Source organism: Oryctolagus cuniculus, chromosome 13, assembly GCF_964237555.1.
Source record: "Oryctolagus cuniculus chromosome 13, mOryCun1.1, whole genome shotgun sequence".
In the NCBI taxonomy this organism is placed as follows: Eukaryota; Metazoa; Chordata; class Mammalia; order Lagomorpha; family Leporidae; genus Oryctolagus; species Oryctolagus cuniculus.
In genome coordinates this window covers 78,555,559-78,572,037 of record NC_091444.1, presented here as the reverse complement: position 1 = coordinate 78,572,037, position 16,479 = coordinate 78,555,559, and the positions used below count along the sequence as shown (strand labels likewise).

At 39.7% G+C, this 16,479-nt stretch overlaps 2 protein-coding genes and 1 long non-coding RNA gene across 3 annotated transcripts in view; all 3 read left to right on the top strand.

Annotated features, from left to right (window-relative positions):
• The window catches only part of LOC138845020 (uncharacterized), a 31,530-nt gene extending 23,622 nt beyond the window's left edge, over window positions 1–7,908 (top strand). The window contains exon 2 of the long non-coding RNA XR_011381608.1: window positions 3,414–7,908. This is a non-coding gene — a long non-coding RNA (uncharacterized lncRNA). The remainder of the gene's footprint in view (window positions 1–3,413) is intronic.
• Window positions 1–16,479, top strand: part of LOC103345168 (aldo-keto reductase family 1 member C3-like) — a 226,041-nt gene that overhangs the window by 40,948 nt on the left and 168,614 nt on the right. The gene's annotated exons all lie outside the window — the stretch shown is intronic.
• Window positions 1–16,479, top strand: part of PGER4 (prostaglandin-E(2) 9-reductase-like) — a gene marked incomplete at its 3' end in the record, with an annotated part of 144,885 nt that overhangs the window by 92,423 nt on the left and 35,983 nt on the right.

The following is a 16,479-nucleotide window of genomic DNA, read 5'->3' as shown; positions in this document are numbered from 1 at the left end:
GGGGCCAATCCTATTTCTCTGTTTTTGCTCATGAGTTCAAGATTTGTGTATATTTTTGAGATATAATTCTAAGACACAATTATGATGGAACAGAAAATACAGAATAGAGTTTCAGCATTAAATTGATAATACTATTTGAAGCTTTGTGCAAGCAACATCTTTTCTTACTTGCTGATTTGAGATTGTTAGCTAATCATTGATTTGCATATTGTATTATTTTCTACGTCTCAGAAAATTTATGAAGTTTAATATTTATCTTTTTACTGTGGGTTTCCTGTCTTGTGAAGCACCCATTCAGTCTTTGTCCATTAGTTGACAATCTCTGTTTTCAATAAAGAGACCATTATTATATCATCAGCTCTCTTAATTATAAAATAAACACCTGTCACATAGTGATCAAATAAAAAGCATTTTTGAAATCTCCTGGCACAATAAAAAGACAATGAATGGATACTTGCAAAGCCTTCTCAGAACTGGTAAACAAATGCTTCTGGAAATTTCCATTGACCATTGACTAGGCCATGCCCTCATACTAAAATTGAGGGTTAATAGTTCCTGAATACAAAGGACATGGATCCTAGCAGAGTGAACTATTGGGGAGTATTTAGATAATCAATCAACCCCATTAATCTATTCCAGAATTGATTTTTATGTTGAAATGTATTTTCGTTTAATACATTCCGACATTTTTTATTAACATTTTCATCCTCTTCGTGGTTTATTTCCATGATATAAACTTCTTCTCTTCATGTATGTAGTTAGATCTGTGTTCACTTGTGGCTGATGTATGTTATATCTTTTCCTATGTGGAGAACTGAGCAATTTTTTTACTACATTATCCATGCAAGTGTTTATAGTTTTTCTTTCTTTGCATGGTCATTAATTTAACTGACATTTATTCAAACATATGTGAAATATACCTACATACATGGGTGCTTAAAAAATATATATCACAGGGAAGAATTTGGGACACTGCTTGTCATTGAAATCCCTAGATCTGACCAACACTCCTTCTGCTGCTTCTTTCTTCCCCCCAAAAACCTTTTATTTAAGGAATGCGAAGTTCATAAGAACAACTTTAGAAATACACACCCTCCCACCTACACTCCCACCCTTCTTGCTCCTCACTCTCCTATTCCCAGTCTCATTCTCAACTAAGATTCATTTTCAATTAATTTTATACACAGAAGACCAGCTCCGTACTAAGTACAGTTCAACAATTTGCATGAAAAAAAAAAAACTGTTCAACAGTCAAGATAAGGTTTGTTCAAAGTCATTGCATTTTGAAGTTAATTTCACTTACTTTTTAGAAACTTATTTAACTTTAAAGAAGCATCCAAGAATGATACATCTTTTGCAAGCATTTAGACAATTATAACTCAAGAGACATAAGAATGTTGTCCACTTAATATATTAAAAGGAAGTAAGTTCTTGAGAATGAGTTTTATCATTAAGGAAAGATGTTAGAAAACAAGCAATGGAGTTGGACATTTAGGCATAACTAAAACTTATTAGACAAAAGAATATCTTCCACTTAATACACTAAAATGAAATAAATCTTTGAGAATAACTTTTACTGGTAACTCTCATAATACAACTCTTTGAGGACAGAGGTCCTGCCTGAGAAGTTAGTGAACAGTGACTCCTGTTGTTAATTTAATAATTAACACTCTTATGTATGATTTCAGTGATCACCCCAGGCTCCTGACATGAACTGCCTAGGCCTTTTGAATCCACAAACTCCATCAGTATTATTTAGTTAATGCTGAACGGCCTTTTTTTTTTTTTTTTTTTTTTTTTTTTTACAGGCAGAGTGGACAGTGAGAGAGAGAGACAGAGAGAAAGGTCTTCCTTTGCTGTTGGTTCACCAGCTGCGGCTGGCACACCGCGCTGATCCAATGGCAGGAGCCAGGTGCTTCTCCTAGTCTCCCATGGGGTGCAGGGCCCAAGCACTTGGGCCATCCTCCACTGCACTCCCTGGCCACAGCAGAGAGCTGGCCTGGAAGAGGGGCAACCGGGACAGAATCCGGCGCCCCAACCGGGACTAGAACCCGGTGTGCCGGCGCCACAAGGCGGAGGATTAGCCTAGTGAGCCGTGGCGCTGGCTTTCCATCAGTATTTAGATAAGTTAATAAGCAAAGTGGAAGTTCTCCCTTGTGAGAAAAGTACCTCCTTCTTTGATGAACACTTCTTTCCCTTTTATTTATTTTTATTGCCTAATGGCCCTGGCTAAAACTTCCAGGACTATATTAAATAGCAGTGGTGAGAGTAGGCATCCTTATCTAGTTCCAGATCTTAGAGAGGATACTTCCAGCTTTCCCCATTCAATAGGATGCTGGCTGTGGATTTGTCATAAATTGCTATGATTGTGTTGAGGAATGTTCTTTCTATACCCAATTTGCTTAAGGTTTTCATCATGAAAGGATGTTGGTTTTTTTTTGTTTGTTTGTTTGTTTTTTTTTTTTTTTTTTTTGACAGGCAGAGTTAGTGAAAGAGAGAGAGAGACAGAGAGAAAGGTCTTCCTTTTGCCGTTGGTTCACCCCACCAAATGGCCGCCATGGCCGGCACCCTGCGGCTGGCGCTGCACCGATCCAAAGCCAGGAGCCAGGTGCTTCTCTTAGTCTCCCATGCGGGTGCAGGGTCCAAGCACTTGGGCCATCCTGCACTGCACTCCCGGGCCACAGCAGAGAGCTGGACTGGAAGAGGAGCAACTGGGACAGAATCCAGCACCCCAATCAGGACTAGAACTCGGGGTGCTGGTGCTGCAGGTGGAGGATTAGCCAAGTGAGCCACAGCACCATGTTTTCTCTACATCTATTGAGATAACCATTCAGGTTTTTTTCTTCAGTTTGTTAATGTGATGTATCACCTTTATTGACTTGTGAATGTTGGACCAACCCTCCATACCAGGGATAAATCCCACTTGGTCAGGATGAGTGATCTCTCTGATGTGTTGTTGGATTTGAATGGCTGATATTTTGTTGAGGATTTTTGCAACTATGTTCATCAGGGATATGGATCTATAGTTCTCTTTCTCTGTTGTATCTCTTTATGGCTTAGGAGTTAAGATGATGCAGGCTTCATGGATGGAGGTTGGGAGGATTCTCTCACTTTCAATTGTTTTGAATAGCTTGAGAAGAATTGGAATTGGTTCTTCTTTTAATGTCTGGTAGAATTCAGTGGTGAAGTCATCCAAACTTGGGCTTCTTTGTTGTGGGGGGCCTTAATTTCTGTCTTGTATAGTGTTTTGTTAGGTTTTCTATGTCTCATGACTTGATCTTTGTAGATTATATGTGCCTAGGAATTATCCATTTCTTCTAGGTTTCCCAATTTGTTGGCATACAACTCTTTGGCAAGATTCCTGATGATTCTTTTTTTATTTTTTTTAAAGATTTTATTTATTTATTTGACAGGTGGAGTTACAGACAGTGAGAGACAAAGAGAAAGGTCTTTCTTCTGTTGATTCACTCCCCAAATGGCAGCAACGGCCGGAGTTACACCCATCCGAAGCCAGGAACCAGGTGCTTCTTCCTGGTCTTCCATGCCGGTGCAGGGACCCAATCACTCAGGCCATCTTCTGCTGGCCTGGGCCACAGCAGAGAGCTGGACTGGAAGAGGAGCAACCAGGACTAGAACTGGTGCCCATATGGGATGCCAGCACTGCAGGTGGAGGATTAACCTAGCGCGCCATGGCACCAGCCCCCTGATGACTCTTTATTTCGTGGTATCTGCTATTATATTTCCTTTTTCTTCTCTGTTTATATTGACTTAGGTCTTCTTCTTATTCTTTTCTTCTTTTTATTTTTTTGATTTGTTGGCCCAATGGTGTCTCGATTTTGCTTATTTTTTCAAAAAACCTGCTCTTCATTTCACTAATCTTTTATTTTTAAAATTGTATTTCACTTTTGCTTATTTTTTCTTAAATTTTAATTATTTCTTTCTCCTACTAATTTTGGATTTAGTTTTTTTTTTCTAGGTACTTGAGATGCACTGAGAGCTCATTTATTTGGTACCTCTCCAATTTCTTTATTTACGCACCAATTTCACTAAACTTTCCTCTTAACACAGCTGTGTATTTTCTTATCTATTTGAAAGTTTGTTTTTCAAGTCTTTTGAATCTTGTACATATGTGGCCCTATTGTTTTTAAATAATGTCAGTTTTGTTCTGTAGTTAACTTTGAGATCTTTTTTCTGTTGGGTTGTTTAGTTTCAATAAATCATAACTAGTAATGCACTTCTGTTTATTTTCATTCATTATTTATTATTGATTATTTCAGTATTTTATTTGATGTCTCAAAATAATTGGAACTATTCAGGACTTTCCACATTGACAAATGTGTACTATAAAACAAAAATTTTCTAATTCTTAATAGTTTTTTGATTTCCAATTGTCTTCAGAGGACATGAAAGCTCTAGATGGCCTGAACAGAAATCCTCGCTATACTATTATATATTATATATGTAATATATATTTTACAAAGCCACTTACATATATATAATATATATTTATATTACATATATACATGTGTAATATATATTTTACAAAGCCATATTATATATGTAAGTGGCTTTATAAAATGCATTGCCTCAGGCCGGCGCCGCAGCTCACTAGGCTAATCCTCCACCTAGCGGCGCCGGCACACCGGGTTCTAGTCCCGGTCGGGGCACCGGATTCTGTCCCGGTTGCCCCTCTTCCAGGCCAGCCCTCTGCTGTGGCCAGGGAGTGCAGTGGAGGATGGCCCAGGTGCTTGGGCCCTGCACCCCATGGGAGACCAGGAAAAGCACCTGGCTCCTGGCTCCTGCCATCGGATCAGCGCGGTGCGCCGGCCGCAGCGCGCCAGTCGCGGCGGCCAATGGAGGGTGAACCAACGGCAAAGGAAGACCTTTCTCTCTGTCTCTCTCTCTCTCACTGTCCACTATGCCTGTCAAAAAAAAATAAAAATAAAAAAATAAAAAATAAAAATAAAATGCATTGCCTCCATTGATTTTCTTAGAAGGAATGTAGAATGGGTACTAGCCTCTATTCACAAACTATCCATAGACATGCACTGTAGGGATCACCAATGTAGCCTAAATAAAAGTTTGCAAAATTATATATATACTTCATCTTCTCCCAAAATATCCCAATGTTTATCAATTTGAATGCATTGTAACAATCAAGTGGTTCTGGGCAGAAAATTTTTGGTTGGTTTATTTCATATGTCATTAAGATATTTTTCTCCCAAGACTTTTATAGATTTGTAATGAATTAAAAATTGCAGTAATTTATGTGGTTAATATTCACCTCTTCTAATTTATGATTGTAAAAATTTGAGTCCATGTTTTATATATTACAAGGGGTTTTTTGTTTCTTAAGATTTATTTTAAAAGCAGAGTTACAGAGAGACAGAGGCAGAGGCAGAAAAAGAGAGGGGTCCTCAACCTTCTTGTTCACTCCCCAGGTAGCCGCAATGGTTGAAGCTGTGCCAGTCCACAGTCAGGAGCCAGGAGTTTCTTCCAGGTCTCCCATGTGAGTGCAAGGACCCAAGGACTTGGGCCATCTTCTACTGCCTTCCCAGGCAATAGCAGACAGCTGGATCAGCAATGGAGCAGCTGGGACTCGAACCAGTGCCCCTAAGGGATGCTGGCACTGAATGCAGTGGCTTTACTTGCTGAAACGCAATGCTAGTCCAAATGATTGTTTTATGATTATTATATTTGCTATTCAAAATTGTGCTGATCTTTGAGAGTTTAGAGAAAAGTAGGTTAAACTGTTCAATGTGTATTGCTTTCTGTATATGTAAGTACACTTATTTGACCTCCCTTTCTTCTCCATAAATATACTTAAGTGATGAAAACTTAAGTAAGGAAGTTTTACCTATGTATTTACAATAAATCAGTACTAATTTTATACTTCTTGAAAGTCTACTCATAGAAACATTTTCTTGGGCAAAGAAAACAGATGAGAGAGTATTACCACAACAAAGTAAAATTTATTTGGTGATGAATTTAGGTACATTGCCACAAAAGGAATCATAAAGAAAAGAAATTCACTAACACTTATGTGGCTTTGGATAATGCCCATTCACGGCTTTTGTAATGTCCATTTCAAAATAACTTCAGGAATAGATCAAAAGAAGCCTTATTTGAAACCGTATTTAGTCTTGTAAAATAGTATTTTATTTGTTGAAAAACCTTGAAACATAACTGGTCTATTAAGGATAAATATCTAGCTGATAATAAGTATAGAAAGTAGTATGTATGTAAAACTATTCAAAGAAGTATAAAATTTTGTAACTTGGAACATACATAGGAAAATCTTGGCCCCTCCATTCATAATTGTCCTTTAAATCCTCACAGCTAAATGTTTTAATAGTATGAAATTTCTCCCTTCCTTTTAATTGAGTGATGGTTAGGAACGCAAACCTTGCTTTTACTTTGAGAAATGCAAGCATGAGAGGGTCAGAAGTACTTGGTTATGATTTTATGAAATATGGTGATTTCATTGCAGAGGAGGAAGTCTTAAAGGGAAAATTAAAGACAAAGAATGCAAATGGAAGAGAACTAATAGACAATAAAAGATCTTAACTCCGGGCAGCACCCCTGGTGCAGCGGGTTAACGCCCTGGCTTGAAGCGCGGCTGCTCCACTTCCCATCCTGTTTTCTGCTGTGGCCTGGGAAAGCAGTGGAAGATGGCCTGCATCCTTGGGCCCCTGCACACACATGGGAGACCCAGAAGAAGCTCCTGGCTCCCAGCTTCAGATCCGGCTGTTGCTACCAATTGGGGAGTGAACCATCGTATGGAAGAGCTCTCTCTCTCTCTTCCTCTTCTCTCTCTGTGTAATGCTTTCAAATAAATAAATAAATCTTAAAAAAAAAAAAGATCTTAACTGTCCTTTTGCACTCTGAGGTTATGCAATTTCAGCAAAAATCATTGTATAAGTGGGGTTCATGTTTTACTAGCATATATGAGATTCAAACACATGGTAGATAATACAAAAAAAGGGAGTTTCAAGCAATGATTAACTCCTGCTATATTTAATCATTTTAATAAGTAATCATTTTTATCTTATTATTTTCAGTATTTATAAAACATACTAATCCACAATACAAGAAATCTTTGAACATTGAACTCTATTTTATTAATGACATTCTTTCCTTTTCTTTATCTAATATTGTATGCTGTATGTATGAGCTAATATATATTAGCAAACTAATAATTAAATAATTAAAAAGAAGGATATCAAATTGTCAGCAGTAAACTTTACTCCTTATTTATTTTATAGTGTTAAACACAGGATGTACCTGTGTCCTTGGTCAAAAACAGACAAAATAAATTTCTATTTTCATTGGGAATTTTATGTAAGACAACACTGGTATTGCTTTGGTTATTGAAAGATGAAGCTAAGTGGAAAGAATATGTTTGAATTTAATTTTATGCATATTCTGTATGTTGAGTTTAAGGCCAAGGGATATAATAGACAAATCTGAATAGGATTATATATATTTATCATAAAGTAATGCCAATGGATCTAGTCATGATGTTAAACCCAGAAAGAAATCAAACTTATCAACTTTAACTCTAATGGTGGGTACACAGAAATCACTTCTTTAGTGTTCTTAAAATGTGATCACTGACAGTAGGTTGTACATTTTTCTCATTGTAGCTTTGCTAGACACCCAAATTACCCATTTTCTGATGAGTGTTAACCTGGAGGCCTTTTTCATGACTTCTACTGCATCTCCTGCATGTGGATTGTGAAGCAGGAAACATCTCAGATTACTGGACACCTCTTTTCTCATTCATCTATGCTGCATAGAAACTCCCCCTCAGCTAGAGCTATATCCAAAGAGCATAAAGGCCATGCCAGTAAATTTTTGTCACTACTGAAAATAAAATAATGTTGTTTTGTTAAAGATTCTTACCAATCACTGACTCTCATACTTGCGTGGTTTGTTTCATTCTGACTCCTTAGTCCCTCAAATTGATTTCCCTACAAGTTTGGAGACCTACGCCAGAAGATGACTGTCAGCCTGCAGGGCTGTTAGCAATGATTTCTCAGTCATTGTTTCTCCAGTGCTTCCAGGAATAGAGAAACTCACTGTAAAGGACCAGGTGGTCAGGCAATACTGCAAGAATGACCAATGGTGTAGGGGATTCCTTGCAGTTTATGGATCACAGCTGCAGACACTTAGGGATTTGGTGTCCTTGGGGGAGGGTTTAGTCTCAGGAGTTCAGGAGATTCACGGCATTCAGCCAGGAAGAGTGATAAGGTGTCAGACTAGAGGGACATTGAGGAAGAGGAATTTGAGCATGTCTCTGCTTAGTAGTATTGGCAAGTATTTTGATAATAATACCTGAAGATAAAAGGTATCTTACACATATTTTTTGAAGAGCTACATTTGAAGCTCAGGCACTTACTTGATTTGTTCCACAGGAGAAATAGTAAATTCCTGGACATGGAGGGGATAGAAAATTAAAGAATCAATCTAATGATAACATAACCTGGATATCAACTCTATATTTCTCAAATATTTTGTTTAGTATGTAAAATAAATTTTAATTTATTTTATTTGAATGCTTTAAGTGCCTTAAGATAAAAGCAAACAAACCAAAAACTATACAACACAAAGAATTCAAAGCCAAGTATCAGTGTCATGGAAAATATTACAATACTAAATTATTCATAGAATTAGTCAGGTTGTCCAAATTTCAAAAGTCTTTCAAAAAACATACGTGTAATATAGCATAATACTTTAAAATTTGTTCACTTACTTGAACATCTTTTACAACGTGTAGAATTATTGTAACTTTTAGTAATACAAATACAATCAGAAATTCATGGAGGAAACATAAACATTTCAAAGAACTTTCCTCAAAACTTTAGACAATGTCATGGACTGCTGGGCAAGGAACTCATTAACTAACAGTTGTTCATGACCTGAATACATCTTCAGATATTTAAACCTTCAGCTATTTTTATTCTTGTGGTGTTGTGTCCGAATTTCCCAATCAATGCACAAGGCACAGTGGAGGACGCAAAAGCAGAAGTTTATTTGTTACCAGCTGGCTGGGACCCCCTACCCGCACACAGCCCTTTAGCAGTGCACAAGGCAAAAGGCTCCTTCATTTGCATAAGAGAGGTTTTTGTAGCCTCACACTTGCAAGGGTGCAGGTTACCTTCTTACTCTCTATATGGCAAGGTATTGGGACCTAACATGTTCATTGGTCCATTTAAACGTATAGGCTATATACGTTATGTGGCAGGAGGGCCACACAAAGGGGATGTCATGGGGAGGCACTGGTGGGAAGCATTGGGCCATAAATTCCAGGGGAGCTGGTGAGGAGCAGAAGGTCATATATTCCTGGAGAGCTTACTTTCTTTGTTTTCAAGGACCCCGCCTGCCTCCTTCCCAGTTCAGAAGGAGGCCTGTCATGGCCAGAGTGAGAAACCAATATTTAGCAAGCTAGGGACTCTATCTGAATTAGGCAGATATACTCTAGTAGGCCAGACCTGCAAGATGAGCCTCTGGAAAATCCAGATGCTGAATGGTTTACTGATGGCAGCAGCTATCTGAAGGAAGGAGTTAGAAAGGCAGACGATAGAAGCCCAAGCATTACCACACACAATACTTTAGCCCAAAAGACAGAGCTTATTGCATTGACTAGGGCTTTACAACTGGGAAAAGGCCAGCGAGTCTATATATATATATATATATATATATATGCAGATAGATAGATAGATAGATTCCAGATATGCTTTCCTTGTGTTGCATGCACACGCAGCAATCTGGAAAGAGAAGGGCTTACTGACTGCAAAGAGTTACCCTGTTAAATATGGGAAAGAGATACTGGCTCTACTTCAGGCAGTACTGGAGCCTTTAGAAGTGGCCGTCATCCACTGCAAGGGATATCAGAAGGGAGATAATTATATTAACCAGGGAAATGCATTAGCAGATAGAGCAGCTACACAGGAAAGTTTGGAAATGGCCCTTGTATGTCAATCTGTTGAAGTAGCTAAGGGCTCAACAGTGAGGCTATACTAAAAAGCAAATGGATAGTCGATGCTAAATCACAGAATTATGCTACCAATGGCCATTTAATGGAAAATTACACAACTCTACCCACTTGGGAAGAGATGCCTTAGTACAACTGATCTCCCGAGCTTTTGGAGTTTTGAAAGGGACCAGATATGGTCATAAAGGAAATGACTCACTCTTGGCCTCTATGTTTACAGAATAACCCTCACCATGTAAGGCCACCTCCCCTGTTGACTCCTGTGCAGAGGAGGGGAACAAACAGGTGTAGACTGGCAGGTTGATTTTACCAATATGTCCCAACAAGCAATTATAGGTACCTTCTAGTCTATATTGTTATTTTTACAGAATGGATAGAGGCCTTTTCGACCCGAACGGAGAAAGCACACGAGGTGCTTAAAGCCTTGTTGAAAGACATCGTGCCACGCTTTGGATTCCCATGGTCACTCCAGAGTGACAATGGACCTTCATTTGTATCTAAAATAACCCAGCAGAACCCAGCAGCTTCTGAGAATAATGATGACCATGCAGGAGACACGGAGAATGCCAGTGACTGAAAGATCCAGCTCATGAAGTGAACTCAATAGATGAGACAAGCAGAGACTTCCAGACCGAGAACAGGCAGGGTCTGCGCCCCTAATCAGCAGGAAGTAGCTACAGAAGATGGAGACTCAACACCCATCAACATCCCCTTAAGATTAAGGTCTGGAGTCTCTGAGGGGGGAATGAAGTAGGCAGGCATACAGGTTAAAATTGGTCAGATTTGTGAACTGGAAGACCACGCCCCTGTGTGCCCTCATGCTCCTACCTGATGCCTTTGCCACGCCCCTGTGTGGCCCATTCCCCTACCTGACCACACCGGGGTGCCCACCAGCCAATCAGGTTAATTAGCCACTCCCCTTTGGAGTGGGGTAAAAGCCTAGGGCACAGTGTGCCTGGGCCCTGCTCTTCTTCCCTGGCCTCTTGTCAGGACAGGGCTTGCTGTAGCCATGTGCTCTAGGCTTCCTGGCCTAGATGCTCATCCACGTGGCTGGTTCCTGGTGCTCGGTATGAACCCCATTCACCTCTCTCCCCTAAATAAGCTCTCACTCTCTTATGCATCTTTATTACTAAATAAAAGCTTAAAATGTACCATGCTGCCTAGTTTTAAAATTTCTTAATCCCTTCTTAAAAATTATAAATCCCTTAAAAATTTCATATTTTATGTCCCTTCGTGGTCGCCATATGAAATCGGAAAAGACTCCCTAAAATTTACCCTGAAATGTGGCCCCTTAAAGTTCCATAGAAATGCTATCCGGGGTGCCATATGTGCTACTGGAATTTGGGGTGCCTTACGATTTCGTTAGGTAGGAAGTCAGTTATGAGCTTATGTGTGTGTGACATAAAGGCCTAAAGAGAAGACATCTATGTTCAGCATATGCATCTGCTGACAATGTTTCAGGGGCAGCCTGGTATTCACATTCTGCCCTGCCCCCTTCTACCTGATAACCTGCCAAGTGGAGATCCCCACCCCTTCTGCCTGACAATCTTCCACAATCTCCCAGATGCAGCAGCCCAGTATCTGCATTTCAAACACCCTGCTCCGGATCCCCATTCTCCAGGGGGTCTTGCTCACCCTTCCTCTAAACTCAGGATGGCACCAGCTAGGCTTCCTCCTGTCTGATACCTTCAAGGAAAAACTCAGATAGAAGTTTTTCTATTTACATCCAAAAAGCCCTTTGTTCCAAGAGGAGCAGAGGTTGGGAAGCAACACCCATCTCCTTAAAAACCCCCATCCTCAACCGGATTGCGTGCTCAGCCTTCTGCCTCTCTGCTGAGCCACCCACCTGGCCTGGTCAGGTGTAATCTCTCTACTCAACCATGTAACCTTGCTCCTTCCCCCCTCCCCAGTCTCTCAGATCCTGTCTGGAGAGGTGCCCATCCGTTCTTACAGATGTCCCTTCCATAATAAACCTTGCTATTTTACCTCCCACTACTCTCTGTCTCACGCCTGAATTCTTTCTTGCGCGAAGACAAGAACCCTGCAATTTCTCCGGTAACATTTTCACCACAGGCTTATTACTAAATCCCTGATATTAATAAGCCCGAGAGGGTTCTTGTCTAATAGTTAGAAATTCTAAATACCGGCACAGATAAACGAGGCAGCATGGTATGTTTTAAGCTTTTATTTAATAATAAAGATGCATAAGAGAGTGAGAGCTTATTTAGGGGAGAGAGGTGAATGGGGGTTCATACCGAGCACCAGGAACCAGCCACGTGGATGAGCATCTAGGCCAGGAAGCCTAGAGCACATGGCCCAAAGGCCATGTGCCCTGGAGGCGCAGGGCTACAGCAAGCCCTGTCCTGACAAGAGGCCAGGGAAGAAGAGCAGGGCCCAGGCACACTGTGCCCTAGGCTTTTAACCCACTCCAAAGGGGAGTGGCTAATTAACCTGATTGGCTGGTGGGCACCCCGGTGTGGTCAGGTAGAGGAATGGGCCACACAGGGGCGTGGCAAAGGCATCAGGTAGGAGCATGAGGGCACACAGGGGCGTGGTCTTCCAGTTCACAAATCTGACCAATTTTAACCTGTATGCCTGTCTACTTCAAACCCCTACAGTGGAGACTTTTCTCCTGTCAAATAGTTTTGTATTCTTTTTCTTAGGGATCTATAGGACTAAGCTGAGAATCAGGTGGCTTCAGTGCTGATTTCAACCAAACTTTTTAGGAATAACTAACACTAGTTCTTCTGAAATTCAAGTAAACAGACACATTTTAATTCTAAACAAGACAAACATAAAAGAAAAAAAAGAAGAAATGAATGGTCAATGAATAGTCCTCACCAATACAGAAGCAAACAATCAACAGAAGAGTAGCAAATTAGCCGGCACTGCGGCTCACTAGGCTAGTCCCGGTTGGGGCGCCGGATTCTGTCCCAGTTGCCCCTCTTCCAGGCTAGCTCTCTGCTATGGCCAGGGAGCACAGTGGAGGATGGCCCAAGTACTTGGGCCCTGCACGCCATGGGAGACCAAGAGAAGCACCTGGCTCCTGCCTTCGGATCAGCGAGGTGCGCCGGCTGCAGCGGCCATTGGAGGGTGAACCAATGGCAAAGGAAGACCTTTCTCTCTGTCTCTCTCTCTCTCACTGTCCACTCTGCCTATAAAAAAAAAAAAAGTAGCAAATTAAATTTAAAAATATACTAAAATAGATTCTTCACCCTGACAAATGGAGATTTGCTCCTGGGATACAGAAGTGACTCAGCAAATGCATATTAGCAAATGTAATAATCACATAAACAGAATAAAGACTAAAATTATATTATAATATAAATATCATAAAGTATTTTATAAACTATAATTTCAATTCATAATAAAAAATTGAGCAATTCAAGAATAGAAGAAGCATACCACAGCACAATAAAGGCAACTATATGGCAAGGACACAGTAAAATGCCATAACCAATGGGGAAAAGGCAGAAGTAGTTCACTTAGATCTGAAACCAAACAGATGTCTACTTTCAGCAGTCATAATCAACATAGTCCTAAAAGTTTGAGCTTATTAATATGAAAGAGAAAATCTAAAATTCATAAGGAAACACAAAAGATCCCTGATGCCCAAAGCAATCTCAAGCTAAGGAAACAAAGCCAGAGAATCACAATGGCAGATTTTAAGACATTCTGTAGAGCTATTGTAACTCAAAAAGCATGGTACTATTACCAGAGAAATTGCAGGGTTCTTTTCTTCACGCAAGAAAAAATTCAGGCGTGAGATAGAGTAGTGGAAAATAAAAGTACCAAAGTTTATTAGGGAAGGGACATCCGTAAGAATGGATGGGCACCTCTCCAGACAGGACCGGGGAGAGAGTGCAGTCGCTCGGACTGGGGGGGTGGTGGGGGAGGAAGGAGCAAGGTTACATGGTTGAGTGGAGAGATTACACCTGGCCAGGCAGGCAGGCGACTCAGCAGAGAGGCAGAGGGCTGAGCACACAGTCCTGTTGAGGCCGGGGGTTTTTAAGGAGATGGGTCTTGCTTCCTCACCTCTGCTCCTTTTGGAACAAAGGGCTTTTTGGATGTAAATAGAAAAACTTCTATCTGAGTTTTCCCTTGAAGGTCTGAAACAAAGGACTTTATGGATGCAAATGTTATCAGATAGGAGGAAGGGTGAGCTGGACCCCCTAGAGAATTGGGATCAGAGAGGGTGTTACTGGGCTGCACCTGGGAGATTGTGGAAGATTTGTCAGGCAGAAGGGGTGGGGACCCCCACCTGGCAGGTTATCATGTAGAAGGGGGCAGGGCAGGATGCGAATACCGGGCTGCCCCTGAAACATTGGGTTGGACATGAACTGGAAGACTAACTTACACTACAGAGTGACTGAAAGCATCAGATGTGAAGAGGAATAAAATGTGGCCAAGATATAAATATCTTAAACACAAAAGGAGTTTATACTGATATACAAGAAATTACTCAGTTTCACATTACAAAACAAAGCCTCAAAGGAGTTCTTTCACATCCATGCATTCTAATATATGCTGGGACTTTATCCAATTTGTATTCAGTGTGAGAAATTGCATCTCTTTCTGCAGCAAATAGCTCCATTGTTCTTGCTCTGATAGTTGGAAAACCATTGTGTCCATATTATGCATATTTCGATCCAGAAATTCAGACAAGAAGCAAGAACAATCCTTTGCCTTTTGGAATTATGCTAACTAAAATTTGAGCTGTATACATGGAGAGTATTAGTAGAAGAGTCTATTGTCTCACAGATACTGAATGAGCACCCTTTGGTGACCCCACTACTTATCATTTGCTGTTTTCATTGAGATATTCATTGTCCCAAATGTTTGCCTCTATTCAGCCTATGCACATCTATGAATATCAGCTAGGTGCCCATGGGAAAAGAGATGGTTTCTACTTTTGAGGACACAAAATTTATATGGTACTATTAGAACAATGAATTTATAGATCATACCATAATATAGATCATATATCATAATTTGTAAATTACAGGATAATCTATAAATGGAAGAATTGATGGATCCTTCATTTAATTCTGTTGGGAGAAATGACTCTACTATCTAAAGATTATTTTCTTACTTTCCAGACTACAGAATTTTTTTCCAAATACTAACTGTATAACAGAAATTTTTGTTATTCACAACAGAAACACTTCATAATTGCCATGTGTACAGAAATTTACTTAAACTCGTCACAACCTTGGTGATTCCTTATGACAAGATCATGATTTTCCAATCTGGAGCACCTTGCTTTGTGCTTCCTTTCGGCAATGCTCATATAGGGCTTTCCAAGGCTCAGTAGATCTGAGAGAAACTGCTTATAACTTACAATCCATAAAACACCTGCTTTCATATCACATTTCTACCTTACCTAAAGAAAAAATGTCATTTTAAGTAATTTAGAAGTAACTGTCTTATAGTTTAAAGAAAAAAATAAAAAGAAAAGGCTAATAGAGACTTTAATCATCTTTTCCTTTCACCGATAGTTAAAATAATAGCCACCATCCCTTCTTAATTGTGAAAATCCGACCACGCCTCAGATCTGTGACAGAATATAGAAAAATAGAAGTAAGTATAATACTTGTCTCCCTCACTCAAAGGTATTTATTATGTTTATAGTAGTGATGACATCAATGCTCTTAGGTAACAGTTTGATTACTATTCATTACACAGAATTCTCATTGAATTCTCACAAACTCTCTCTGAAATGAGTTTAACTATCATTATTTTATAGATAAGGGAACTGATAATTTGTGTGATAATTTCTTCTTCATTTTCTTTTCTGATTGCCACAATGCCACCTGCACTTTGAGGTGCTTGCTCATCTTGTCTTCCGATCCTGCAACCTCCGACCATGGTTGTAGTAGACAGATAAATTTTGGTATTGGCTCCAAGAGAAATCTTCCTGTGTTATGTTTGCATTATAGAGAAATGGGGTACATACTAGAAAGAAATAAGATTTTTGGACCTCCAGCTTTCTACCTTTTCCTAAAACCACCTAATGGATCAAGTGTCCCACCAATTCTAAGAGTATCTATTGACTTCCACAGTCACATAAATGAAGAACTAAAATATTTTGATATCTTGCACAGCTACTGGTGTAGTTCTTCTCTTATGTCACAATATTCTCTTCATCAACATATAAAGACCTTGCTGAGAGTCACCAACTTGGAGGTTCTAAGGATCACTCAATCCCTGTATTGGAAATCATGCAGTATTTGGTGACCACAGAGATGACCTGGAATTGATGGTGTTCTGGACTTGCCCCAGGGTTCATTAATATAGACCATAACTTGATGGAACTGAAATCAAGGTCATAATAGTTAGTAGCTGAAGAATGCCTTTCTTGAAGCATTCTCTGATTATGGACATTTTTGCAATTCATCTCCTGACTTTTCTTTCCTAGAATTTATTTTTCTAGCCCTGATAGATAGCAAAACAACTAAGTTTATTTTTCTGAGCCAATATTT